The sequence below is a fragment of the Passer domesticus genome, chromosome 5 (assembly GCF_036417665.1).
Source record: "Passer domesticus isolate bPasDom1 chromosome 5, bPasDom1.hap1, whole genome shotgun sequence".
In the NCBI taxonomy this organism is placed as follows: domain Eukaryota; kingdom Metazoa; phylum Chordata; class Aves; order Passeriformes; family Passeridae; genus Passer; species Passer domesticus.
The window spans coordinates 36,278,687-36,305,219 of NC_087478.1; the positions used below are offsets into that span (position 1 = coordinate 36,278,687).

Sequence of the window (26,533 nt, forward strand, 5' to 3'; positions counted from 1 at the left end):
TGCAGAGTCATGGAAAATGTAGGCAGAATCTCGTGTCACAGACCGACAAGCCCAGGCATGATTTCTAGACCAAAGGAAAGAAGTTGAGAAGAGTGTGTAGCAGCTGAGAACCTGCCTGTGTGCTGCAGCCCCAGCGACAGGAAATTGCCATCTGTCCCTTTTAGTCATCTACTTCAGCTAAAGTGACACCGAAATACACATTCTCAGACCTTTGTCTTAGATCTGCCACAGGCATTTGTGTATCCACTGCCAATTATCAACATCTATTGTGAGGTATTTTGTGCTGTGAAAGTTTAATACCTCTAGCTGCAATTGCAACTCTAGCACAGAGATTTTCTTGTTAAGGCCTTGATGGTGGTTAGGAACTTAACATTTGGGTCACTTGCTGAAGTATCATGGTATGTGCATGTAGAAATTCATTTGATCATTACAGTGATTGTTTCTGGCCTTAGTTATCTGGTCATTTATAAGCCATTAATGGGAATATCTGTAGGTTGTCACAAGATTCGGGAGGCCTAAGTCTAAATACCTGTCTAAATCATTACAGGCTGTGTAGGCAATGGGACACTTTCTGCTTGGGATGTTACTGGCTTGCAATACTATGGTTTTGCTGCTGGGATGGACCTGGGGCCTTATTTGACCTTCAAGACTTGTGACTTCTTACAGGTTAAGGAAGCCTCTGAATAGAAATGAGTTACTATTAAAGGTCTCTCCTAGTCCTCAAGGGAGAATAATTTGAATCACGTTTGACACCTTCATTTAATGTTGCTGTCGTTTCACACACACTGTTCCTGGCAGCAGGGCTGGGGACGGCTCGCAGCGCCCTGGCTGAAATCTGCTGGGCTGCATTCAGCCCAGAAAAGCAGAGCTGCAGGGAGAGAGGCATCGTGCCTGTGCTTAAAGGAGGTGCCAGAGCCCACTTTGGCACTGAGTACTGTAAGGGTGTGTGTGAGTCACATATACAGACTGAGGTGGGAGAAGTGACACATAGCACCAGGTGGGCAGCTCTGGGAGCTGCAGGGAGTGTGAAGGGACACTGGGTGCTGGTTTAGTCTGAGGAAATGGTTTTTATTTAGACTGGAGAAGTGCGTTTCATGGGAGGTATTGACAGTGATTTGGATTCCTCTGTAGAATGATTCTTCTGTAATATGGAAAAAAGAATGTTCAGGATTAACATATTAAACTGTTATACAATGCGATGACTATATATAACATAAAAATCTGCTTTGCTATTTGTTATATGTTTTTATATAGAAACATATTTGTTAAGCAATGCTAATCTTTCCATGAGATGAATACAGAGTGTTGTAGTGCATTTAATAAGCAATTTCTTTGTTCAGTGAAATAAAAACAAAACAAAACAAATCTCTAATAGTGAAATGTGGATTTTAACTGGTAAACAAGTTACGAGTTAGTCAGAACAAGGCTATGACACTGCATTTCCTTGCTTGGCTACAGCAGCTGAGAGAAGGTGGCTGATTATCAGATAAGATTAATTGTTGCAGCCATCATATTTCATAACATTTTCCGATTTCAATATCTATTTTTGTATCTATTTTGATATGCACAGGTAATCTACTACAACTGGCAGGAGTAAGTTAACAAACTGACAACTAAATTTAAATACAAGTGCCTTCTCTTCAATGAATTTGTTATTTAACTTTATTTTCACAGGACCAAAACCCATTATCTGATTATTTATAATTTCAAATGAATCATGCATGGATTAATATATATATATATATATATATATATGTGTGTGTGTGTGTGTGTGTATTTGTTATTATCTATTTAAAATTAATACTATTAAGAATTAAGCATTTCTATTAATTTACATCCATTTGTTTCTACACTTGTAAATACAGTATTTCATGCAAGGTAGAGTTAAAAGTGCCAATTCTTTGTCATAGAAAGCCAATACCTTTGACAGAGGTGATGGATAAAAACAAATATCAATGTGTTCAACAGCACTTTTCATCTCAGAATAGGAAATAGTTTTTAAGACCTTTAAACCTGATGATTTCTTGCAATACAAGAAATATGATGGACCAAAGACCCGGTAGTTCCTCTATTCTTTCTCATTTTCTTGGCTGCCTTTTCCTATGAGCTCAGATGTGATGGAAAATTATATTTCTCCATCTGTTTTGGCTGATATTTGAAATTTCAGGTCAAAAGCTAGCAGAGGAAGAGACAGATCCAATTAGGAGCTTTTATTTCCATTAAAAGCCAGACTGAGTCACCCAATTGCTGAGCCATCAGGGAATCTGTGTACACCAGCATTCTCACCAGTGAAGGGAGTGCCCAGTGCCTGGTGGTGATGATTTCCCAAAATGCTGCTGATGTAGCTATCATCTCTTCCCTGGGGCAGCCTGGAACTTCCCACCCTTCCAGGACCTCAGGATGCCTTGCTCTGGGCATGTTCTGCTCCAGCATGGACAGTAGCCATGACCATTTGACATTCAAAAACAGCTGGAGGAGATTGCGTTAGGAGTGTTTCTATGGACATGTGGCATCAGTGGCAGGGCTGGGAGTGGGACATGGACCCAGCAAACCCCTTCTCCCTCCGTGCTGTGGGGTCACTTGCTTTTGAAGATTATATTCACCATGAAACAGAGTCCCAGCTCTGACAGGAGGGGCAGAGAGGGGTCACAAATGGACCACAGGAGAGTGGACAGGGAAGATATGCACACTGGAAACCATTCCACTAGAGGAGGGCATTGGATGTCTCCCATTTTCTGCCTGCTGTAGTTGCTTAATGTTCTATTAGTATCATTGCTTTGTCTCTTGGCTCTGTCTTATCTATGAAAACAATAGGTGATTTCCCTGGACTCAAATCAAGGAAGGCACCAGTGACGTTTAACCTGAGGCTACAGGTTCATAGAAGGGCCTCAGGTCTTTGGTATTTCCCACTGCTTAATTCAGGTGCAGCCCTGCTCAGGGTTGTTGATTCACACAACGCTGCTGACTTTTTGCCTAGTGGGTAGTGTAGGCAAGTGCTCCAGCTGGTTTGGAAAATCCCTTCTAGGAGCTGAGGACCTGGCATGGCAATGCCTCAGTCCTTTTATGGGTCTGATCTCAAGTAAGCTGACAAAGGTCACATAAGGAAGCAGGTAGCTTGCAAATCACACAGCCCTTGAATCAGCTTTTCACCTGAAAATTACTTCCAGCTGCTGCTGTTAAAAAACCTGAATCCTTCACAAAGGATTGCACTGGTAGCATTGCACCCCCATTATTTTGTTCAGAATTAAATTGCTGTTTGCATACTGAAATTAATGGTCAGCCCTATGTAAAGTTCCAATTTCATTATTCTTCTCTAAGTGGGATACAGTTTGCTTAACATCCTCTACACCAAACCTTCTCTTCTAGGGCTCAGGTAGATAAACTTGCATTAAAGAGCAAAATTTAACTGCAAAACCATTTAAAAATTATTACAATGATTACTAAAATAATACATGGTGACTCTAGACAGCCACCTTGATGGTTGAAGCCCTGTCTTCCTGCACACTGTATAATATCTTCATCCTGGATAGCCCTTGATCTAAAAGAAAAGGGACTATGGACATCTTCCACCTGGTTGCTGTTGCAGAGAGAAGCTGTGTGGAAACTGTGTCTTGCCAAGTTACCTTTGGTGAAAAGTGTTTAAGTACCTCTGCATGGCTTGTTTTGATTCATCCTGAGAATCAGGACCTCACAGCATAGGATGCTATTCAGACATGAGATCACACATCTGTGCAGCTGCAATCTCCATCGATTGAAATTAAAGTCTAGAGTTCTTTCTTTCTTTTGTGCAATATCAAGAAAACCCCAACAGAACCTATTCCTGCCTAAAATTCACAGGAAAAGATTACTTGTTCCATAAAACTGTCAGTAGTTTAATACAAGAAGGGATGCATTCTGTGTTGTAAATATTCAGAACTGCACTCTAGTGATTATTTGCTGTTATTTTATTGTGCAAAATGCCTCAGCAGTGCTAGATTCCTCCATGGACCTGCCACCTGAATGTTTAACTGTTGAACTGGCAGTGAAATAGAATGCCAGGTATCTTCTTCAGGTTTTCCTTCCTGATTTCCTGTCTAAAAACAGGACAACTGCTTTCCTTAATAATTAAAAAATTTCTCTCGAGACCAAACATGGAAAATAACAATTTGAAAAATAGGCTCTTACCTGGAAATTACTATCATAAATGTTGTAACAGAAGTCTGAATGTGACCCTAGTGATGGGTTACCCAGGGAATTCTGTAAGACTGTTTACAGTTAGTGATAAAATCTACTCATGAAATATCCTCCAATGGAGAAAGAAAATCAACAGATGGACAGGCATGACAGAAAAAAGAAAGTATCATATTTGTTCATTTCTTAGCACAGTAGTCCTGGCAAAGACTGCCATAAACACTCCTAACTCATTTAATTTCTCTGCCCTGTACTTGTACATCTGATATGATTGTTCCTAGATTATAAAGCCAGAGGGACCATTAGATCATCTGGTTTGACCTCATGTGTGTTGCAGGCCATTAAAATTGTATTCATTACCCTTGTATTGATTCTAAGGACTTCTGCTTGGCTAAAGCTTGTGTGCCAGAGAAGGATGTGGTATTGATCTGAAGACAACAAAAGACTGTGAATCCATCATTTCCACTATTATTAGTTTAAATATTATCCCATTGTTCCTATTATTTTTTTTCCTTATTTCTAATTGGATTTTTTCTGACTTAAGTTTCAAGCCATTAGTTCCTGTTATGCTTTCCTACCTTAAACTGCAAGGCCTTTCAAGTATTGCTTTTTCCCATGGCAATAATAATAAGCAGGCCACCTCTTGCTCATTTTAACAGACTTCACTTCTCACTAAAAGCTATTTTTTGTTTTTATGAAGCAGATCCTCTTGAGTGCCATCATACAGCACATACAGGACAGCCAGGGGGTCAGGTGCAGCCAGAATGAAAGGCAGGTCCTGTTTAACCAACCTGATCTAATTCTATGACAAGTTAACCCTCATACTGGATGAGGGGAAGGTTATGATGTTGTCTACCTGGACTTTAGTAAAGCATCTAACACCATTTCCTACAGCATTCTCCTGGAGAGTAGGACTTCCTATGGCTTGGACAGGCGCACTGTTTGCTGGGTAAAAAACTGGCTGGATGGCCAAGCTCAGGGAGTGGTGGTGAATGGAGATACATCCAGCTGGCAGCCAGTCACTGGTGGCATTCCCCAGGGCTCAGTGTTTGGATCAGTCCTGTTTAATATTTTTATTGATGATCTGGACAAGGGGATCAAGCGCACTCTCAGTAAGCTGGCAGACAACACTTAACTGGGTGGGAGTATTGATCTGCTGGAGGGCAGGAAGGCTCTGCAGAGGGATCTGGACAGGCAGGATTCATGGGCCAAGGCAAATTGTATGAAGTTCAACAAGGCCAAATGGCAGCTCCTGCCTTTGGATCAAGTGCAGTGCTACAGGCTTGGGGCAGAGTGGCTGGAAAGCAGCCTGGTCTTTTCCTGGTGGAAAAGACCATGGGAGTGCTGATTGACAGCAGCTGAACATGAGCCAGTGTGTGCCCAGGTGGCTGAGAAGGCCAATGGCATCCTGGCCTGGATCAGCAATAGTGTGGCCAGCAGGACTATTATAGTATCTTTCTCAAGCTAGGTCTAATAAGCTCTTGGAGGCTTATAACACACCCAAGATAGCTCAGCTACCTTTGGAGGCATAAAAATAAGTAGGATGGCTTCTGCTGCAGTGTTGGAAACAAAAAGGTTTAATAAAAGGCAAAATAACAAACAGAAAAAACTGAGCTAGGTGCAAGAGATTTTGCTCCTGGTAAAACACCTCGCAAAAGCAATTAGTTCCTTTGTTGTCTTCTTTTTCTACCAATTGTTCAGGCAGGACTTTTTGGCTTCTATCCAATTAGCAACCCTTAAGTCTGGGTGAAGTTTCCAAGGTCCTATGAGGTGGCTTTTCACCTAATTGATGAGAGAAACATCTGGGCTTCTTTCCTTTTTAGGGGGACAAAGGATAGTTGTGTCACTCTGTCAACAGGGCCACATTCCTACAGAGGGTGAGGGCAGGGATTGTCCCCCTGCACTTGGCACTGGTGAGGACCCATCTCAAGTCCTGCGTCCAGTTCTGGGCACTCCAAGACATTGAGGTGCGGGAGCATGTCCAGAGAGCAGCAATGAAGCTGGGGAAGGGTCTGGAGCACAAGTCCTGTGAGGAGTGGCTGAGGGAACTGGGGTTGTTTTTCCTGGAGAAAGGAGGCTCAGGGGAGATCTTTATCATTCTTCTTATAAAGCAGTCCTTATCTCCAATGTGACAGCCCTCCTCACCTGTGAATTTTATCAGTCTTTAGTTTTTTGCCCTTGTTTGAAGTTTGCACATGCTGAGAAGATAGCACCACATCTGTCCTTTCCCAGTATGTTTTGAAGGCTTGCTGCTTCAGCAAGCGTCAGCAAAGCTGTCACTGGACTCACTGCCCATCAACCTGCTATGCAAAGGAGAGCAGTTCCCACTGGTCCCTCATGTCATATATGTGCCATGCTCAAAAAAACCTGCCTGGCTGATGCCAGCTTCTATAAAGCAGGGCTACGAAAACAGATGAAGAAAACAGAAAACCACTTAACAACAACAACAACAACAAAGGGGAAAATCTCTGCTGGTGGTAGGACTGAAGAAGCTCTGAGACATTGATAAGATCCAGACTTGAAGCTAAGGAGCACATTAGGCAGATTTCAGCATCTAAAGTAGAAAGTTACCATGACAGCATCTTGTGATCACCAAAACATCCATTGCAGCCACCAAACCTCAGAAGTCAGCTCTCCTGCAGGAGATATGGGGTTTTTACCTGAGTGCTTCCTGCTGCCTGGAAAGATATTAGGCTGCAGCCAGAGCTGAAATTGGGCTATTTACCCCATCACCATCAGTAGTTACTGTCAATAGCTCTAAACTTGATACAAACATATTTGCATTTGCTCGGTGGGTTAGGAGTGATAATGCACTGTTTAGGCACTGGGGGCTGTCAGTGGCAACTTACAGGTCCCTGACTCTCAGAGTGGAATCTGAAACTCAGTGCTGGTCACATTCAGCATTTGCAGAGCTAGATGCCACAGTGAAATGTAAACCCACATGCACAGTGGGGTGCCCTTTTCACCCAGACAGCAGGAGATGATAAGGACGAGACTGAGCCCTGAAGAACAGCTTTGTGCAAGTCTTCATCCTGTGTGATAGAACCTGGTGCAGCAGTCTTCAGAGCAGCCAAACTTTGGGCTGAAGTCTTGAACTCAAACATTGCACAGATGCTGTGGTGACTGCATGTCACATTATCTGGAGATTTTTGTTGCAGAAGTGCATTGTCTGGATGTTGAACCTGAACTGGTGCCCCCTGACCTTGCACTCATGCTAATAAGCCCTCAGGATAACAAACCCTCCTCACTTCCATCATGGGCAAAGTACAATTTGAACTGCTGTTGCTTATATCACTTTACTTTTTTCTATGCCCCTACTCTTCCCTTTTACCCCAAGGCCATTAACCAGTGTGCTTGGAGTTGCCCTAGATCTGTTGTTTTATAGGCAGTGGTATCTCTACTGTTTTTCAATATTTTATTTCTTGGAGTTCTGAGCAAAGAGAGCTCCATGGTTCTTCAGGGAACTAATTGCAACCTGGCAGAGCAGTTGTGTTTACTAGCTGGACTACTTCCACACAGAAGCATTGTTTCCAGGCGTGGAGCAATACAGATGCACTCATGTAGGGCTGTCCCTGGGGTAATAAACTAGCACTAAGCTGCTTCTGCACAGAGCCAATATGATGTGTCTCCAGCTGTGGTGAGGTCAGTCTGGAAGGCAGATAAATTGCCAATAAGAAATAGAGCAGAGCTGACTATATATCTGAAGTCTTGTACAACTGTGTTTTTAAAAATAATGAGACTTAAAAAAAGCAATGGTCCAGTATTACATTTGATAGATGGTAGGGGCTTATTTGAGCTGCAAAGGAATGAAGATATTTAGCACCTTCCAGAAGCAGACTCTAAATCTCTTGGTATTTGTAAGGATTTAGTATTATACTTACAATGCACTTCAAGGAAAATAGAAGTCTTACGGCTGGCACATGAAAGCTGTGATTTATCAAAATTTCTTCCCCAGTATGAAAGGAAGCTTTTGGAGGTGAAATAAATCAAAATACCTATTTGTAATGATCTTGTCAGGGCTGGAGGAGAGGATAGCATTGCCATCTTATATGTTTTTGCCATCTTATATGTTTTGTGGGATATATTACAAAAGGTGTCCTAAACATTTCTCTAAATATATTTTCATTTCTCCAATGTTTGTATACCCAGAGTAATATTTCCCCCTTTCTTTTATGTATGAATATGGCTATTTTGGCAGGGGTCAACCAGTGCCATAAAATCAACAACAGAACCCCAGCCTAATAAGGTTTAAAATGCCAATAGAAAATGGAGCTACGTGTCTCTGCTAAAAACCAAGTGCTATTTGGTGCTCAAGACTTTGCCCTATAAGCCCCACAAATCAGCTGGGGAACTGCTAGGAATTTGGTGCATTTTAGGACCTGACTTACTACGAGAGTTTATCAGTTGCAGTGCAAGGGATTGGATATGAAAGTAGTCTACAAGCCCAGAAAGCCCATCTACCCTCTAGACAATTCCTCTTTTTGTTTCCCTTTCTACATTTCTTGTTTCAGTACACTCTAGAGAAAGTCACAGGAAAATACCCTCTCTCATCAACTGGTAAAATTTCCAAGTGGACTGTTCTTTAAATTTTTTTAAAGTTAACCATCACGTGCTTAAGCTTGATATAGTTCATACAAAACAAATGGGAAATAAGATATTCTGCTGGAGCCCTTGGATTGTGTTTTGAGTGGTGGTTTACTAGAAGGATTGTCAAACTCAGTTATGTATATTATTTTAGAAAAATACAAACAATTCTTCTTTTTGAATCAGAGGTAACATTACCTTCCTTCAAAGATAACTCTGCCATATGCCCTGTAGGGGAGATGATAGTAAGAAATCAGAGGAAGGGCAGAGAAGGAAATCACTCAGATTGGGTCTGGCCAGGCCTATTGGCTGCAATTAGCTTGTATAAACACACTCAATATCCATTTCATGAAGGACTCCCAGCCACATACAATCTGTCAGTCACAGGAAGGATAGCAGGTTCAGGGAGGTTACCTTGGGCAAAACTGTACAACACCCATGTTGCTCATAATTACAGTTAGTGCTGGTGAGTCTGGGAAAACACAGGGATGAGCATGCCAGACTAAGCCAGAAGTGTGCCCTGAGCAGCCCTGTGACTCACAACTGGCAGGAGCAAACATCTGAGGGAAGTACATGAAATCAGAATGTACAGAAAGTGATTTTTTCCCTGATCATTCTTCCCAGGTCCAGTACTTCAAGGAGCTTCCTAAGAAAGCACTTGCACCTAGGCAGTCACGTTGAACACCACCTCTGAACTTCACATGCACAAAGTTGCTTTTGAACTCAGCTGCACTGTGGGCCACCTCAGGGTTCTGAAATTACAAGTTCCACGCTGCAATTACACAGTGGAATTACAGAGTGTGGAAAATACTTTGCTTTGAAATATGATGTCTGACTGAGTGCAAAGGTTTTCTTTACATTAAGCTGGATGTTAAAACAGTAAAAAGGAGCAAATGAAAGTTCTGCTATGATATACCACTATAGGATTGATCTCCAAGTGTGTTAACACTGCTAGTTGACTTGCAGGTGTAAATCACATGTTTAAGTGACAGTGCTGTTCTTATTCCCAAAAGCCTTCTAGAGCATATGAATGAGACGTTGTGTTTGAGCTGCGTGTTTGAGTGTGTACAACCAGAGGCTTTCTGGCTCTTTTGGGAATTCAGTTGCAGCATGAAATTGATCTCTTTCAGCTACTCTGGTTCAGCAGGTGAAAAGTGAAAATAATTATCAAGGCTCTGTTGCCCCTAGTAATTCAGTGAAACCTGTGAATATGCCTGCACTGCAGTTTGCTGACATAGTTTGCAATTGTCTGAAATGAGACAGTGCTCAAAATAAAGAACAACACTGCTTTCCTCTTAAATGTCTGGAAAGGTGCAAAAAACGGGTATCTATCACATGCCTTTAAAACACTACTCCTTTTCAGTGCAAGCATTGAGGGAATTGCTTATTCAACATATCTAGTGTCCTCTTGACACATAGCTGGGAATGCCAATAATTGGGCTCAGTGTAGTGGCTTGTCTCTTTAGATGAAATACCAAGAACTGATTTCACTGGTGCTGCCTACACTATGAAGGAAGAATGCTGTATCTGACCTAGATAATTGGCACCAAACATTGAATGGAAGCCACTCATACTGGTTTTTTTGTCTGAATACCAAGGATGGCTAAATGAAAACTCAGGGCTTACTTTCATTGCTTGGTAAAGATTGTTAATAATCTAGTGCTTAAACCTTCTCACTCATTAAGGAAGCAGAATAATTTCCAGAAAAGTCAGGAACTGATTTTGCTCTGATTTTCAGTTAGTCCTTTTTATTTTTCTTCTTTCCTTATTCAAATGATCAGTACAAATTGGAAACTTTAAGATGCTCAGAAGGGAGAAGGGCTGTTAAAGGACCACTTCTCCATACTCAACAAATATATAAGAAAATAATGAAAAAATGTTAGCAGGTATATTCTGGTTTTGAGCTTTACAAGGTTTGAAGTTTACAATGAGCTTTGTTCCGGATTAGGCTTGATCGTTCTTTTGTTGCTACATTAACAAAATAAAAAATTACTAGAGCCAGTAAAGAGCCACTTGGTGCACTCACCTGAATGGACTCTGAAGTCCACAGTTAGAAGCTCACACTCTTGCCTGGGAGAGTGGGTTGTCTTAGAATAAAGACAAGACAAATCTGCCCCTGAAACCTCAACTTCTTGAACTTCCATGAAAATGTGATCAACAGCCACTAGGACAGCTTGGTATCAAAAATCCAGGAGGTGTTTTTAGTCTTGCATTTCTAACCAGGTTACAGACATGGAAGGATGCTTGAAGCACTGGTTTCAGGCCCAGAGGAGAGACAGGATTCCAGATCATCCTGCAGTCAGCCGGATTAGGCTTGACCCAGTCTCTGCACATTGTGCTAAATACCTAATTTTGTACTTTCTGCAAGAAGACCTTGGCTTTAGGAATTCCACATAGAGCTTGGCGATACCCTAATTAAATGTGAAACTAAATCCAGATGGTGTTCATGCATAGATGCTGAATGTTCCCAGTTATGTTGGATCTGGACATTCCTACATGTTTTAGAGGAATCACACAGAAAGGTGTGTAGCAAATTGATGTACCTAGGGCACTGGAGGGAAATGCTGGACACTGGAGGGAAATGCTGAGTGATTTGAAATATGAAGTTGCATCCCACTGCCATCTCCTCAAGTGAGGATTCTTGCTTACATTTAGTCCAAGAACAGCAGGATTTATCAAGCATTCAGGTCATACAATAATGTGGCTTTTTGTACAAAATCACAGAACAAATGGGTGTGCTGCTACTGGCTGGTGACTGGTGACATTGATTCAAGGTCAGAATCTTGTTATCATCACCAGAGATAAGCAGGAAGTATTAACAGGAATGAAATGTCCTTGCTCTGATTGAGACTTGATAACTTGTCTAGCTGAGAATGGAGAAATACCTGTTTTCTTGTGAAGAGGCTTGTATTATCAGTCTCATAAACATGTTGATGGATTTGTTAAAGTTGTGGCATTCCCCACAAAATTGGGAATTATGTTTAGTACAAATTATTCAGCATCTGTGTATACAGTGAACCTAGGCACATCAATGATAGATATGCGTAATCGAAGGTCTCAGGGTTTTGCTTTTCTTATGTTGTCTGTGCAGTTGCAGTGTGATACAGAGTAGATCTGATTCATGAGGATGCTGATATTTAGAAGGACTGGCTGTCAGTCAGTATTGATTCTGGAAATCTACTGTTGCTGGAATGAATTTTACAGAATAAAAGTTCTAAGTGTACACCTGTTGCTATACATTTGTCCTTCCCGACCATTTTTATAGGTGTGACACTGGCATCTGAAATGAAAAAAAGCATGTTAATAGTTCAGAGGTGAAAACAACAGTATGTAGAGGATGTGGTAAAAAAAATGCATAGGGCAACTGTCGGTTTTCCAAGTAATTTCAATGGAAGTACATTGACATACCATCTGTTTACTGAACAAGGTAACTCAAACTAGAGTGTGAAAAACCCTATTAAACTGGGGGCAAGGACAGAAAGACATGCTTCAGCTACTGTTTTAAACTAGATTGTGAATATTCTATTCCTACAGAAAGATCCATGACTTGTACCATGTGTCATGTAGGCAGAGGATAAATTCAGAATGCTGTCAGCAAGAACTCAAAGGACTTCAGTGTACACTCACATCTGCATCTTTCTCATGCACTTGGTTTATACTGTCATCAGATTTGAGTTTAGAGAGTATGTTGGGTTTTTTGTCCCCTACTGCAGCATGGGGTCTTGTCCTCCCAATGATTTTTCCAGACATTTCCTGCTCGATAATTTCTCTCCCTCTTGTGGATTCCAATGTTCTGTACTCATAGCATGCCCATGACACACCATTTGAGATATTTAATGATTGAAACATTTACCTTTCATTGAGTGGATGAGATATTCTGTCATTTCAGAGTAGACCCTCTTGGTTTTTATTCTGTGAGACTCTGAAAGACACAAGGGATTGGATACAAAGCACCAGACAAGTATTTGAGAACTTTTCATGTCATTCCTGTCTTTTCAACCTATGTATTATTATTGAGAAGAATAATATTGACACATCACTTTTAAGTAAAGACATTTCCTTTTCTTATGAAAGTCCTATCTGTGTTTTTACAGAGTATTCAAAGAGATGTTCTCAGGAAGGAATGCATTACTGTGTTTTCCAGGAAACCACCTTCTGTGAGCAACTGGACCTCTGTTCAATATGTCATTCAATACATCTGGCCTTGGGTCCAGATTCTATGGCCTGATTTTGGTCAACTGGATGACAGTAGCATAATTAAGTAAAAGGATATGACCAGCTTGACTCAGCCTGAACTTTAGTCTTGAAATATTCTTGCTGTTTCTTGACAGATTGACAAAGACATGACGGGAAAATAAAATGGAGCTGGAAAGGAAGTTAGATTATTTATTAAATATTTAATGTCATTGTGCTTGAGGTATAGTGATTCTTCTTGCTGCTCATTCTGGTCTGTCTGCCCCTTGCTTTTCTGGAGGTCACCTGGCCAGCTGAGGTGTTTGCTTGACTGCTCTTTAAATATCTGGAATGATTTGGCTTAATGAATTGAAACACACACACATGCACACACACACACACACACACACACACATGCACACACGCAAATCCAGGTTACTGTAATCTCATATTTCTCATATTTTCTTTAGCAGACATGTTGGTTTAGGAGCTCCTGTGCCTGGGTACAAAAGGATTCCTTCTGATTCCGAGGAATTGCCTGGCCTAGTTCCCCAGAACTAGTTCCACAGGGCCAAGCACAGCTCCAGAAGTGCTTGGCACTGTGGTGAAGGACAAAGTATCTGAAGATAGAGGAGAGAAGCAGGACCTTCCTGGACAGGATTGCCTCTTAGAGAAGGCACAGCAGCCCAAGGACAGGCCTGGTGTCCCATGGGGGTGTTTTTCACCTGCCGAAGGGCTGATGATCTTTCCATAGTCCTCCCTCTCCTTCCCATCTCCATTAATGCCTATTTGTGGCATGTTTTTAATTTGGATCCATTTTTGGTCTGGATCATTCTACTGATATGATTTAGAGCATGATATTCTGAGGAGTTGCCTCAGCATAACTCTGGAAAGATTGAAGGAAATAATTCCTGGAGTCCAGAAAAGAGGGGCGAGGAGAGGAAAATTCTTCTAAATTGGCTTTGCAACAAAAGGAAAAAAAACTATAGTGTTCCAACTATCTCCTACAGAAAAAACAGCAGCTTTTTGTTTCTACAAGAACTACCTTAGAGGGGCTTTTCTCTTCAATTGGCTCTTCTGAGCAAGCTGCAGACTTCTGTGGGGCATGGGATCAGGGACCAGCTGAGTCTGGAAGATGTGACTCTCCCAACCACTCCAAAGACACAGCCACCACAACAAACCCAACATTTCTCCATAGCAAACTACATCTCTAGTGTGTCTTCACTAGTCTGATGCAGCTGATATTGGTATATGCAAAACTCTTCTAAATGCGAAGGAGATTTGGCCTTTTCTTGCACCTTCTTGTACAGCTCAGACAAGCACAGAGCTGTCTGAAAGGATCTGTAGATGTTGTTGTGTTAGAGAGGAGTCCTGAGGCAGTGAGAGCTGTAACAGAGCACCCTTTCCTGCATGATGGGCTGAAGACATGACTGAATGTGTAGTAAGAAGCAGCACTGTTGGTATTACAAGCCTTTTAAAGAAAAATTCTATCAAGAAAAAATGCTTCTCCACATCTTAGCTATTGTAAAATGCAGTCTTGGCAGAATTTTTTATCATGGCTCTAGTATGTCAAATTTATGGGTTTGATTCAGCAACACCTTGAAATTTTATGGCCTGGGGGTTTTGTTGCTATTTTTGTTGTTGTTTTCAAGCAAAGGAGGACAAATTAAATGAAAAAAATGATATTTTCTGGGGCTGGAGTATATGAAAGATTCATTCACTCTTTTTCATGTTCACCTTTATAGTTACAAGGCATAAACTAGCTACCACAGCTAGTTTAATAAGCAAACCTTATTAAAAGAGGAAGGGCTCTCAGAAGTGGTCTTGCTTTCCTGTTAGCTATCTGTTCTACAACTTTCAGTTGTAAATGAAATGCAGTATTAAAACCATCCAATATTAACATAAATACGTTTTGGACAAAGTAGATAATGTTATATCACATACCAGATCAAAAATACATGCAAACTTTAAAGCCAAAAGCATCTCTCAGGTGTTGGAAGATTTAGTGGCTTTGAAAATTTAAATTTGCTTAAATTCCAGACAGTCTTAAGTTCTTCAGACTCCAAAGGCAGCCATTTGAAACCAAACTGATCAGGTCATTGCTCTAGTCAGATGTGTCAAAACAATCCTTACAAATGGAAGGTGCATGGAAATTCATATCTAGTAGATGGATTTCAGGTCCTGACTTTGACCCTTCATATTTCTAAAGTCCTGAAGTTTTCAAACCACTCAAGAATAACAGTTTGCAGTAAAATCTTTTGGTTTGGCCCTTTCAGAAAGAGAGTGCCATGTAGCTGCCACGTGACTCTATGGAAGGGTGACTATTAAGGCTATTAAATGATGTCTAATCAGATCACATAGTATTTGAAGGGTGTCTCTGTAGAAGGGAATTTAAACCCCAACTATCATCCTAATAATTTTTGAGGAGCTGTGTGTGGGGACAGATGAGCTATGGGCTCTGTCACTGCTTTGTTGTGTGACACAGAGCTGATCACTGCGCTGTGCTATTTGTCAGTCTCTCTGTCTCCAAAGCAGGGAGGAGGATGCTGATCTTGGTAAAGCTATTTATGAAAATAGGAAGATATTAATACTTATTTATGCAGTGTCCTAGTTATGCAATCTGCTTCGGGTCAAATTTGGATGTCTTGGAACAAAATCTTCAATCTGTCAAGGGGAAATGTATCTGCAAAAGCTGCTGCAGAAGAGCTCCCAGACCAGAACAACAGCCTGAGCAAAAGCCTCATACATATACTGCATACACTTTTCTGTTAGCTGTTCAGGTCCTGGTAGGGTGATACCTTTCTGCCTGAAAATAACTTGATTTTCATCTCTCAATTTTTTGGCACTTGTGTGGCAGTCACTTTGGAAGGGGCATCTGTCGTTTCCTCCAGCAGTCTACAAGCCAGAGCTTGTTTTCACAGTCATCTGCTAGATGCTCTCAGCATGAGCAGTGTGTCACCTTCTGTCAAAGAGGAGGCAGGGAGGGAAGGAAAGAGAGACAAAGAAGGAATAATCAATTAACAAGGCAAAAGACTGAAGGCGGATAAAAATTAAGCAGGAAAGGAGAAGAGAACAAGGGGTTCCATAAAAAATAAACAGGTGAAGAAAAGAGTAAGATTAGTGGAGGGAAGATAGCGGTTGCTCTTATGCACTTAAAAAGGCAAAGCATGCCTGTTCACAAGGCCTTGTGCTTTTTGTTCTTGTGGAATAGTGGCAGTTGGAGTTAGGCAATGAGGTCAATACTCAAGGAAGATTCCCCCAAAAGTGCTGACCTGCTTCTAGCTGAATCACTGTAAACATCACACAAGTAGTGAAACAGCAGTGCCATTGCAGGTGCCAGGGCAGCAGCAGCTCCCTGTGCTCAGGAAGTCCCACCATCTCTGATCTGTTACTCCGTGGTGCACATGGGGGAGAAATGTGGCCCAGACTGGTCTGGAGCAGGGATAGGGATCAGTGCCAAGGCAACTGAGCACCCTTTAAGGAAAGAGATGAGCAGGTTTCTCTGAACAAGTATGGGCCATTCTTCAAGCTCATCAAATAAACTTAGGTTTTAGCTGAGCTCCCAACAACATGATTTAGCTGGCTTCTGATTTATACCATGGGTAAATATTGTGTGAGTTGCTGGCTGTCAAAACTCTGGCTAGAGGTAGGGTTAAATCTATCAGACTACTGCTTTAGGAAAGAGGAGGCAGTAATGAATGTAGCTTCTCTCCTGAGCTTTTAAAAAGTGCTTCATGTCCATTTAGTCATAGCCATTCTAAGAAATATCACCCACACTCCTGAAAGTGCCTTCATCTTTGTAAAGAGAAATCATCTTTTTTCCAGTGGACTGTTTTGAGACATTTTGCAAAAGGCAACCTAAACTAAACATATTTGCTGTTAGTTGTCATTCCTTACAAAACACAGAAATTTGTGTTACAACAAATGATTGTGGGTTTCATTTGCTCTTGCACACACAGATTTTGCTGTACTATAGTATTATAAAAGCTACTAACTGCATGTAAAGGGTTGTAGTAGAAGAAGGTGCGTGTCTGGAAGTGAGGACACATGTTTGTCCAGCCAGGAACAAACATGTATATTTGGTTTTGTTTGCCAGGAATCATAACATCTTTAAGCCCCTGGATATGCCTGTGAGCACACAGCATATATGGCATAGCAGCCACCATTGGACATGCGAGGGGAAGCAGTGGATGTGAGACAAAGGCAGCAGGTGGAAGTGAGACAGTAAATCAGAGGAGGTTATAACAATCGTTGGGATGCATAAATTATGAAGTTCAGTTTGTTGTTGTTTTTGTTATTGTTGTTGTTGTCATTGTTGTTTTTGTTGTTGTTTTTGCTTACATATGGGTCTCATCCTCTGGAGGGACAGTGCTAGCATATATGTCTACCAGCCTATCTTTTCATTCTTATTCATATATATATATATATATATATATGTGCCATACTACTGTATTGCCCTTTCTAGACACCAGGTGGGGTTCTCCGTGAGGATGCTGCATAACAGGAACCATTTAACCTGAGGAGAGATGGGCTCAGAGCCACAGGCAGCATGGGGAGGGCGCCATCCGATGACAGTGGGAAGAGGACATTCACTGCCTGGGAGCTCCTGGCTGTTGCTGCAAGGACGCTGTTGATGGAAAGGACCTGAGGAGGATGAGAGTGAGCTCAAAATACCTCTTTACAGATCTGGCTGGGCTGATTAGTTGATGTTTGGCGAATGAGATGCTGGACTTGCATGGATAGGGAGCTTTTCTCTTTCAGGATCTTGAAGAGCTGTGAGCTGGCAGCCTGCTGGTCCTGGCAGCTGTCTGAATCCCAGTAGGGGTCCTTCTGCCACTACCAGGAAATTTCAAGGGTACTGTGCAGCCTCCTGCTATTTTATGCAGAGAAGTAGCCCCTGAAGGCACCATAGTAGAAGTTGCAGCTCTGAAAAATAAAGGACAGAATATTAATATCTCCTTCGTAAGTTTAAGCAGGGACTTTGTCAGGTGACTGCAATATAGACAAGGATTCCCAAGGACTGTTCCAGCTGGGTGCCTTAGACAGTCTGTGGAGGCAGGAGGAGCTGAGGGTGGTTCAAGGTCCTGTTTGACATGCTGGAGCAGTCACCTGCAGCTCAGGAGAGACTGTACACAGCTGAAGCCATATAGGCATGTGTTAAGCCCAGAAAGACAGTGTCCTTGGGAGGAAGGTGTTGGAAAACAGAAGTGTCAGGGAGGAAAATCACAGACAACTGGTTGGGCTCCCTCAGGCAAGAAGGGCCCTTCAGAAAGTCATGCACTTCTGACATTTCCTTCAGATTTTATATTTAATCCCATAATATCTGGTCTTTGTCATAAAACTTTATGTGACAGCCTGTGCTTAAGGAAATCTTTTATCTTCATCTTCTCTAAAGATAGCCTCCATCTTTCAGAAGGAGCACAAAGCTCAGAAATCCTAAAACTACTAATGCAAAAAAACCAAAATAAAATCAGATCTCATTTGATACCTGGTGACCATTTCTTATGACAGTCTTGTGGCTGTCAACCTACTCCTTATGTGAGCTTTGCCTTCAGCTCAGAAGTTTCAAAATTGCCTTCTCCTCTGTTGCCACTGAGGAAATAAAAACATTTGCAAATCCTCTGTGCAGTTATGAACTGCCAACTGAGCGTGTTTGAATTAAAGGAAGTATTCCTCATAATGAATTACCATTAAACATTCATGCTTGTTCATCATGTCACTTGTTGAACGTGTTTTACATAGATTTTTACATAGAATAGCAGGATACATAAGGTGCATGCCTTCCATGGATGAGATGGGCTGCTTCTGCTCCAAGATCTGTAACAGTGGACTCCATTGTGTTTAGATGCTCCCATTTAGCTCTCTCTCTGGTAAACCCATGAGGGAAGCCAGTGGTTCAAGTATGGAGTGAATGCTAGCCAGCTAATGAGATGTCCTGCATTTCCAGGGCTGCAATAGTTTGTAACTGTTGTCCAGACCCCTTGCAGAATGGGAGCCCAGGACTGTGACTGTCCCCTGCTGACTTGTAGGTAATGGTGATCTAATGTCCTATGGTGCCTGGTCTCTGGTCCTTCTGCCCACAAAACATGCATTTCTTTTGCCCCATATCATGTGTTTTCCTGAGTATCTCCAAACTAGGCTTTTCCCTGGTACAGGGGAAAAAATCACCAACCAACAGCTATACATTAAAAAACTCATCGAAGATAGATTGTTCATTTTATATGTCATTTTATTATTTGTTACTTAGGTGTTTCTTTGATTTTTGCATCTCATATTTTTCCTGCACTGTAAAGTTTGGGAATCATTCTTTGGTTTTGGTGTCTATAAGTAGAATTAGACACCTGCCAAAGTGACACAAGTCTATCAAACAGGTACTAGCATCAAGGGATTTACTGGGCAAAGGAATCTTGAAGCTATACATAAAAACATCAAATGGCTGATCTGGTAAAGTATACCCTGACTTAAGGGGAAACATTATAAAACTCTTTAGAGCCTTGAGAATGGCTAGGCATGAATTATGCTGATATATGTCCACATTACTTTTTTATTAAGAAAGATAAGGATAAAACAGGAAAATCAATCATATTCAAGCAATCTGGAACAACCAAATACATCTTCAACTGCATTAGGCAAGTATTTTTATTCATTTATGTAGACAAATACTTTGTCATGGTCATAAACAAAATAAAATGTGTGTTTTTATCACTGGTCTGTTTAAGCTTTGCTGCAGACATAATGGAACAAAATGGCACAATAGCCGAAGGCTGCACATTTTGTCTGAGGAGCCAATACTTTCTCTTTTTTGTGCCTGAGTGAATATTTATCTTGGGAGGAAAACATTCTTTTACCTCAAAATAAAATATTTCTTAGTGTTTTGATTTTGATTTTAGTGCTGAACATATTTTTAGGAAGAATGCAGTTAAAGAACTGTTCTGGAAACAAAACTAAAGTCTAACCTTTGAAAGCTTAGTAATGAAATGCAAAAATCTAAATCTGTAGTATGCTTCTGTGTAGCTGAGGTGTTTTCTACCAGAAAGCTTTAACAAAAACAACCCCTGAATCTGGCCACTTGAAAAACATATCATGCAACCCTGCTCTAGTTATGGAATTTAATCTATTTCTAGAGGGACCTGTGCTATATCATTCCACAGTTCACGAGGATTCTGCTTCTTATTCAAGAACACTCACTGAACCAAAGAAATCTAGGTTTAACTCAAACTAATTAAACTTGTGAGGATTTACAAACATCAGTCAAAATCTTGCCAGCAAAATATTCAATGGGATACACTGTGGAAGCTCAAACATCTCCCTGCAAATTGAACAGCTTTCCTTGGATCTCCAGCTAGGAGTATGAGGCTTAAGGGATATCTTTGATTTAAACAGGGATTTTCAGAGCACAAAATGGAAACAAAATGCTTGGGGACCAAAATGTTTTGCAAACTTTTCCTAGTAGGCTGTGCTAAATGTCTAAAAGTATTAAGGGCTGAACAGATGATCAGTTTACAGATGGAAAGCTGAAATGCCTTAACCTGGCCTGTGTATGCACTCCTGACTTGGTGTCACGGTAAAGCAAAACATATTAAACTATGCTAAATATATAGGATTTATTCCTCAGTTGCAATGAGTCAGAAGCATGCAGATGGTTAGTTAAAATCTTTCTGGTGATGAGTCAGCTTCTCAGACCACAGTAACTCAGTTTCTTGCAGTTAACTTTAATGCCTGTTGTGGTCTGACTGTACCCTTGCTAAACGATAAAGCCCCAACAGTCTTAATTTTCCATTCCCTGAGCAATAATCTTGTACCTGGCATCACACACACAACACCTGGGTGCAACACAGCCCAAGAATGTTCTTCAGAGCCTACATGTCATACAACCATTTCCACTCCCATGTACTTTCATGAATCTTGAGTGAGGTGGGAGGATTTCAGTCTGGCAAATTGGTGTATTTTTATATGGGCACTGCGTCAGCCTGCAAAGCTGTGAACACAGTTAAGGATTGGTGACCCACTGAGCATGGGGAGTGCTTGTGTTTGTGGAGCTGGCTCCTCTCTCAGAGCCTGCATGGTGCTCACCAGCAGATGCCTTGTGCTGGTGAATGTCATGCAGACTCAGAGAGGAGAGCCAGTTCCATGGCCAGCCCATCTGTTACAGGATCCAGGCTCTTTGGGTTAAATCTGCTTCCTTCATGTAACTCGTGCTTCTGCTGGGTACAATCCTTATTAATGGATCCCTAACTTAATTAAACTCAGACTGGCTCTGTTATGAAAATATATGTACTGAGCTGCAATTTTTAAAAACCACATTATTGCTGATACTGGTGTTGAACTTTTTCTGCATGGTCTGCCTTTGACATGGTGTGCTGAGGGGTAAGAGGTGCTCAGAGCATGATGGACAGCAGGTTCCAGAAGGTGTGCCCACTCCTGCTCAAGATGAAACCCACAAGCTGTGATGTAGGGCCTCTGGAAGCCTTGCACCTTTACAGAGAGGCATCTGGAATTGGGTTGGGACAGGCTAGGATGTTAGATGGCTGTATTCAGAGAAGTAAATTGAAAAGAAAATACTTCTGCTGCCTTCAGAAGAATGTGATGGCATTATGACTCTTTCCGTGGTAGGCTCTGTAGGAGATATGAGTTGTCAGAAGCTGTAGCACTTACTGAAGCCCTGGTATTCAGTGGTGTTGCCATCAGACACTCCACTTTCCAGTGAGAAGAGTTCCCTAGCTCTGGGAATGGGCAGAAAATATCCCAGCCCAGATTTGTCCACAGAGAAAAGCAGCTGGTCAGGAAAGGGTCAGAGGCAAAGGGTCTGGATCAGAGATGACAAGTTTCTTCCAGAGAGCAGGAAGAGGAGTTTCAGAGAAAATTATTGATCCAAGCTGTCAGGAAAACTTTAACAAATGCAGACCAATATACGTGTTTGCATGTTTTACGTCAGCATTTGCCTCGACTTGAGGTAGAGGCCATGCAATACAAACTCAATCTTCCATCAAACCCAGTATTTTTGAGTAAAGCCACTGCAGTTGCTGGCTGTTCTGCCTGTGTTAGATGACAGTCACCATGGAGGGGTGAAGGATGTCACTGCCAGGATGCTACTGAAGATCCCAGTCTGCTCTAAGGAGCAGTATTACATTCTCACCATAATTAAATGTAGTTGCGATGGACTACAAGATTCTAGAGTAAATATTTACAGGCAATTTGGCATTCTCCTTAGCAAATTCTTCTTACACTGCATTTGCACCTGCTCTATCTTTAGTTATACCTACACTTGAACAGCTAGTGAGTTGTAAATTTTGGTTTTAAAAGGACAGATCATGTCATTCTGACAACATTTATTGCCAGCTTCTTCCTCCATCAGGAATCACAGAATAGGTCAGGTTGGAAGGTACCACAGTGGGTCTTCTGGTCCAACCTCCCTGCTCAAGCAGGGTAATTCTAGAGCACATGGCACAGGATTGTGTCCAGATACTTCTTGAACCTTCCATCAAGGGTGACTCCACAACCTCTCTGAGAAATCTGTTCTACTGCATGGTCACTCTCACACTAGAAAAGCTCCTCCTTATATTCAGGCTGAAATTTCTGGGTTTCAGTTTCTGCTCAAGGAGAAGAAAGAAGCAAGATCTGGGATGATTCTTTCTTTCTGAAGATAGTCTGTGAATAGAGGAGAAATATGAAGAAGAAACTTTATTTTGGAATATATTTTCAAATGGTGCTGAGGGACATCCTCTCTTAGAAAACAAAGATCTCTAAATATCTTAGAGATATTTAGAGATCTTTGTAAAATAGGTTGTTCCTAAATGATAGGAAGAATACTAAACAATAAATTGTATCTCATGGAATGCCTTGCTTCCATCTACTGCTTTTTTTTCCTTCACCAAACCTTTTATCTAGCTGTGTTTCTATTGCACTTTTCAATGCTTCTTTACATATAGGTCATCTCTGTTAGCTATTAATTGTGCTCAGCACCAATTACTCTCCCAGGCAATAATTGTAACAAGTAATATAGTAGCTCTACATCTGCTCAAGGGCTTCCTGCACAAAGGTTATCCAATCCAGTTCCTATTGAAATAATTGTTATAGCCTTTTATTGGAATTTGATCAAACTTTTAATTTTATATCCTTTTGTGAGCACTGAGGCTATTCTGTATCAGACATAAGGAGCACAGGGACCTCACAAAATTGTGTTGTTATTGATGAATAATACTGAAAGATTGCTTGCTAATTGCCATTAGTGATTCATTTACTTTCAGCCAGCCAATGGCATATTATTAATCCTACTTTAAATCTAAAGATGATTCTCTTCACAGTCTCCTCTTTCATCTTTTTCATTGTACTGTAAGGTCTATTTGCCATATTTTAAATGAGCTATTTTTTATCCTGTCTGAAGTATTGAAAAAAAATTACCATCTTAGTAATTACTTCAGAATAGCAAATTACCAGTCACAGCATTTTATCTTCTGAAAATAAAAATGCAACATCTATAACTTTTGTTAAGTCATAGTGGTTTATTCATTCCATTGTTTTTCATTTTATTTTTTGAGGGAGAGGGAAGGTAAGTTTGTGTTTGTTTGGAATCAAAAACAGACAGGAAGATGAGCAATTCTTGACAGAATGATCTCAGCAGATAAATAACTGGGTTTGTGTGTACAGAAATACAAACAAAAAGGACACAAGAGATGTCTGCAAAGAATTTGAAGTTGATTTAGTGAGGTGTCCTGTGGGATGCTTGCAAGTGTTTTATTTTGAACATTAATTATTTTAGCAAGGTCAACATAATGAATAATGCTGTGTGATTAGCAGCAGAGTTAACTGTGAGCAGAGTACTGCTCCCACTGCTGGCTGATGGCAATTGCCAAGCCCCATGGAAAAGGCAAGGTTCCGAGAGGTGTCTGAATGAGCAGCCAGCAACTTCCAGAGTAAGAGAGGACTTGTGCTTCCTGAGTCTAATGTGTGGCAGAGGGCTGGAGACAATATGACAATGTTGGGGGTTCATCAGTGGCAGGGTTTTAGCCAACAAGTCATTGCTTAATAGTATTTTGTTGCTAATCTCACAGCTATAGCTCCATAATGCTAAGCAGGCACTGTCTTAGCCACAATATCTCTTATGTATCTTTTTCCCCCAGAAATTTATTCTTCTGTACAGTAGATCACTTTATTGTAGGAATGGAAGAGATGGTTTCATCTATTTCATCTCTTTCAATTTTGAGTTCAGACACACAAGGGGAGAATAGGAAGCCCAAGGCTTTTCAAAGTCATGCTGCCTACCACTGTTTGAGGAAGGAGAAATGAAGTTCCACACTGTCATCTGGGATTTGAGGTGGGATCCTTGAAGTGGGCTGAAATTATCTGAAATATGTAGCAAAACAATAAGAATTTGTTAACAGAAAATGAAGGGGGGTTGTGGGTTTTTCTGGTTGTTGTTAAAAAGAAAGGGGGAGGATGCTGTGACTGTAACAATAAAAGCATTTGCTTAAAGGAATAAAACATTCCTGTTTATAGCAGAGATAATGTCTATAATTATAAATAAACATTTAAAAATGTAATTAAATAAATAAATTATATATTATATAATTAAAAAAAAATATATGTAGTGGTTTAATTTGTTGATTTTTTTTCTGCCTTTTTTGGCAGTTCAATGTAAAGAAAGGGGTAGAGACTGCTGATGAGCAAGGTGGAAGAAATACCATTATAATTCTATTTAATCTGTGCAGAATATGTGTGCTAATGCTTTGAAAAGGTGGGTTTAGTTTTGGAGAGACAAATCAGTTTTCTTTTAATTTCATACACAAAAAGAGGCTACCTGTGCTTTGGATTTATAATATTAAATTTACTTATATTCTCAACTTCAGGTAGAGAGAGATAAACACCGTAATGCTGTTCGACTTTACCTGGTTATTCACAATTTATCTCATGGTTTTAAACACTGTTTTTAAAGCCCTTTTCTGTGTGCTTGTATTGGGTTCGTGTGGCGAGGTTTTGGCAGCAGGAGCAGGGATGACTGCTGTGAGAAGCTGACAGAAGTTTCCCCTGTGTCCCACAGAGCCAACTCCAACTGGCTCCAAGATGGATCCACTGCTGGCCAAGGCTGAGCCCAGCAGTGACAGTGGTAGCACCTCTGGGATAACAGATTCAATGCTGTGACATGGCAGCTGTGAGAGGAACAGCTCTGCAGACATGGAGGTCAGGGCAGAAAGGGTGGGAGGAGGTGCTCCAGGCACTGGGGCAGAGATTCCCCTGCAGCCCCCAGTGCAGAACAGGGTGAGGCAGGATGTGACCCTCCAGTCCATGGAGGTCCATGGAGGAACAGAGATCCAGCACCAGCCTGTGCAGGACCCCACACTGGGGCAGGTGGAGGCCTGAAGGGGGCTGTGACCCTGTGGGAAAGCTGTGCTGGAGCTGTGGCCCCATGGAGAGAGGAGCCCGCACTGAGCAGGTTTGCTGGCAGGACTGGTGACCCCATGGGGGACCCACTCTGGAGCAGTGTGCTCCTGCAGGACTGCACCCTGAGGGAGGGACCGTGCTGGAGCAGTTTGTGAAGAGCTACACCCCATGAGAAGGAAGAAGGAAGAGAAGTTTGTGAAGGACTGTCTCCTGTTGGAGGGATGCCACACTGCAGCAGGAGAAGAGTGTGAGGAGGAGGAGAGACAGTGTGATGAGCTGGCCACAAACTCCACTCTCATCCCCCTGCAGTTCTGGACGGGAAGAGGTAGAAAAAATCAGAAGTGAAGTTGAGCTCAGAAAGAGGGAGAGGTGAGGGGAGGTATTTTATGATTTGGTTTTATTCCTCATCAGCCTACTCTGACTTTTGTTTGGGAATAAATTAAATAAGTTTGCCCAAGTTCAGTCTGTTTTGCCCCAGTTGTCAGTGGAAAGTGCTAAGTCATTATGGTTGGAGAAATGTTAAGAGTTTCTATCCTGATTTCCTTCTTGCAGTCAATACTTTACCCACAGCTTGTTTCATTTTTCTGGTTTTGAGCAGGACATAACCATGCTCAAATCTCTTTAGCACATTAGGGAGGTCTCTGGGCTGGATCTTTGAGAATTAAATCACTCTCTTATTCTGTTTACACTAAAATTTCATTTATAAGGTATATTTATAAAATCTGCTGGCATAAGCTTCTTTTTCCCTTTTGACCTTGTGCATCAGACTCATATTCTGTAATATAGATGCACATAAGTATCCTTGCAGGAAACTGTAGAGAGCAATTCAGAGCTCTAATCCTCTGATAAAGGCTGATCTGTGAGTAAGTGTCCTTGCTGTATGCTCTAACCTCACAAAGGAGCAGACTATGGGGTTACCAGGGGTTTGGGAAAGCCTTATCATGTGCTATTAACTATCCCACACCTCTGTCTCTGTTGCAGATATGCAGAAAAACAAATGTTGCTTCCTCTGAATCACAGAATCATAGAATCCTAGAATTCTAGAATCATTGAATCATAGGATATTCTGAGTTAGAAGGGACCCACAAGGATAGATTCCAACTCCTGGCCTTGCACAGGACCATTCTCATGTGCTTAAGAGTGTTGTCCAAATTCTTCTTGAGCTCTGTCAGGTTTGGTGCTATGACCACTTCCCTGAGGAGCCTGTTCCAGTACCCAACCACATTCT

At 41.3% G+C, this 26,533-nt stretch overlaps 2 long non-coding RNA genes across 2 annotated transcripts in view; one reads left to right on the forward strand and one right to left on the reverse strand.

The window, feature by feature from the left end:
- LOC135301336 (uncharacterized) overlaps positions 1 to 26,533 on the forward strand; it is a 120,762-nt gene that overhangs the window by 70,797 nt on the left and 23,432 nt on the right. The window lies entirely within an intron of this gene.
- On the reverse strand, positions 22,456 to 24,854 carry LOC135301425 (uncharacterized). The gene is made up of 3 exons (XR_010363195.1): positions 24,813 to 24,854; positions 24,190 to 24,270; positions 22,456 to 22,575 (listed from the first exon to the last, which is right to left on the reverse strand). It is a non-coding gene; the product is annotated as an uncharacterized LOC135301425 (long non-coding RNA).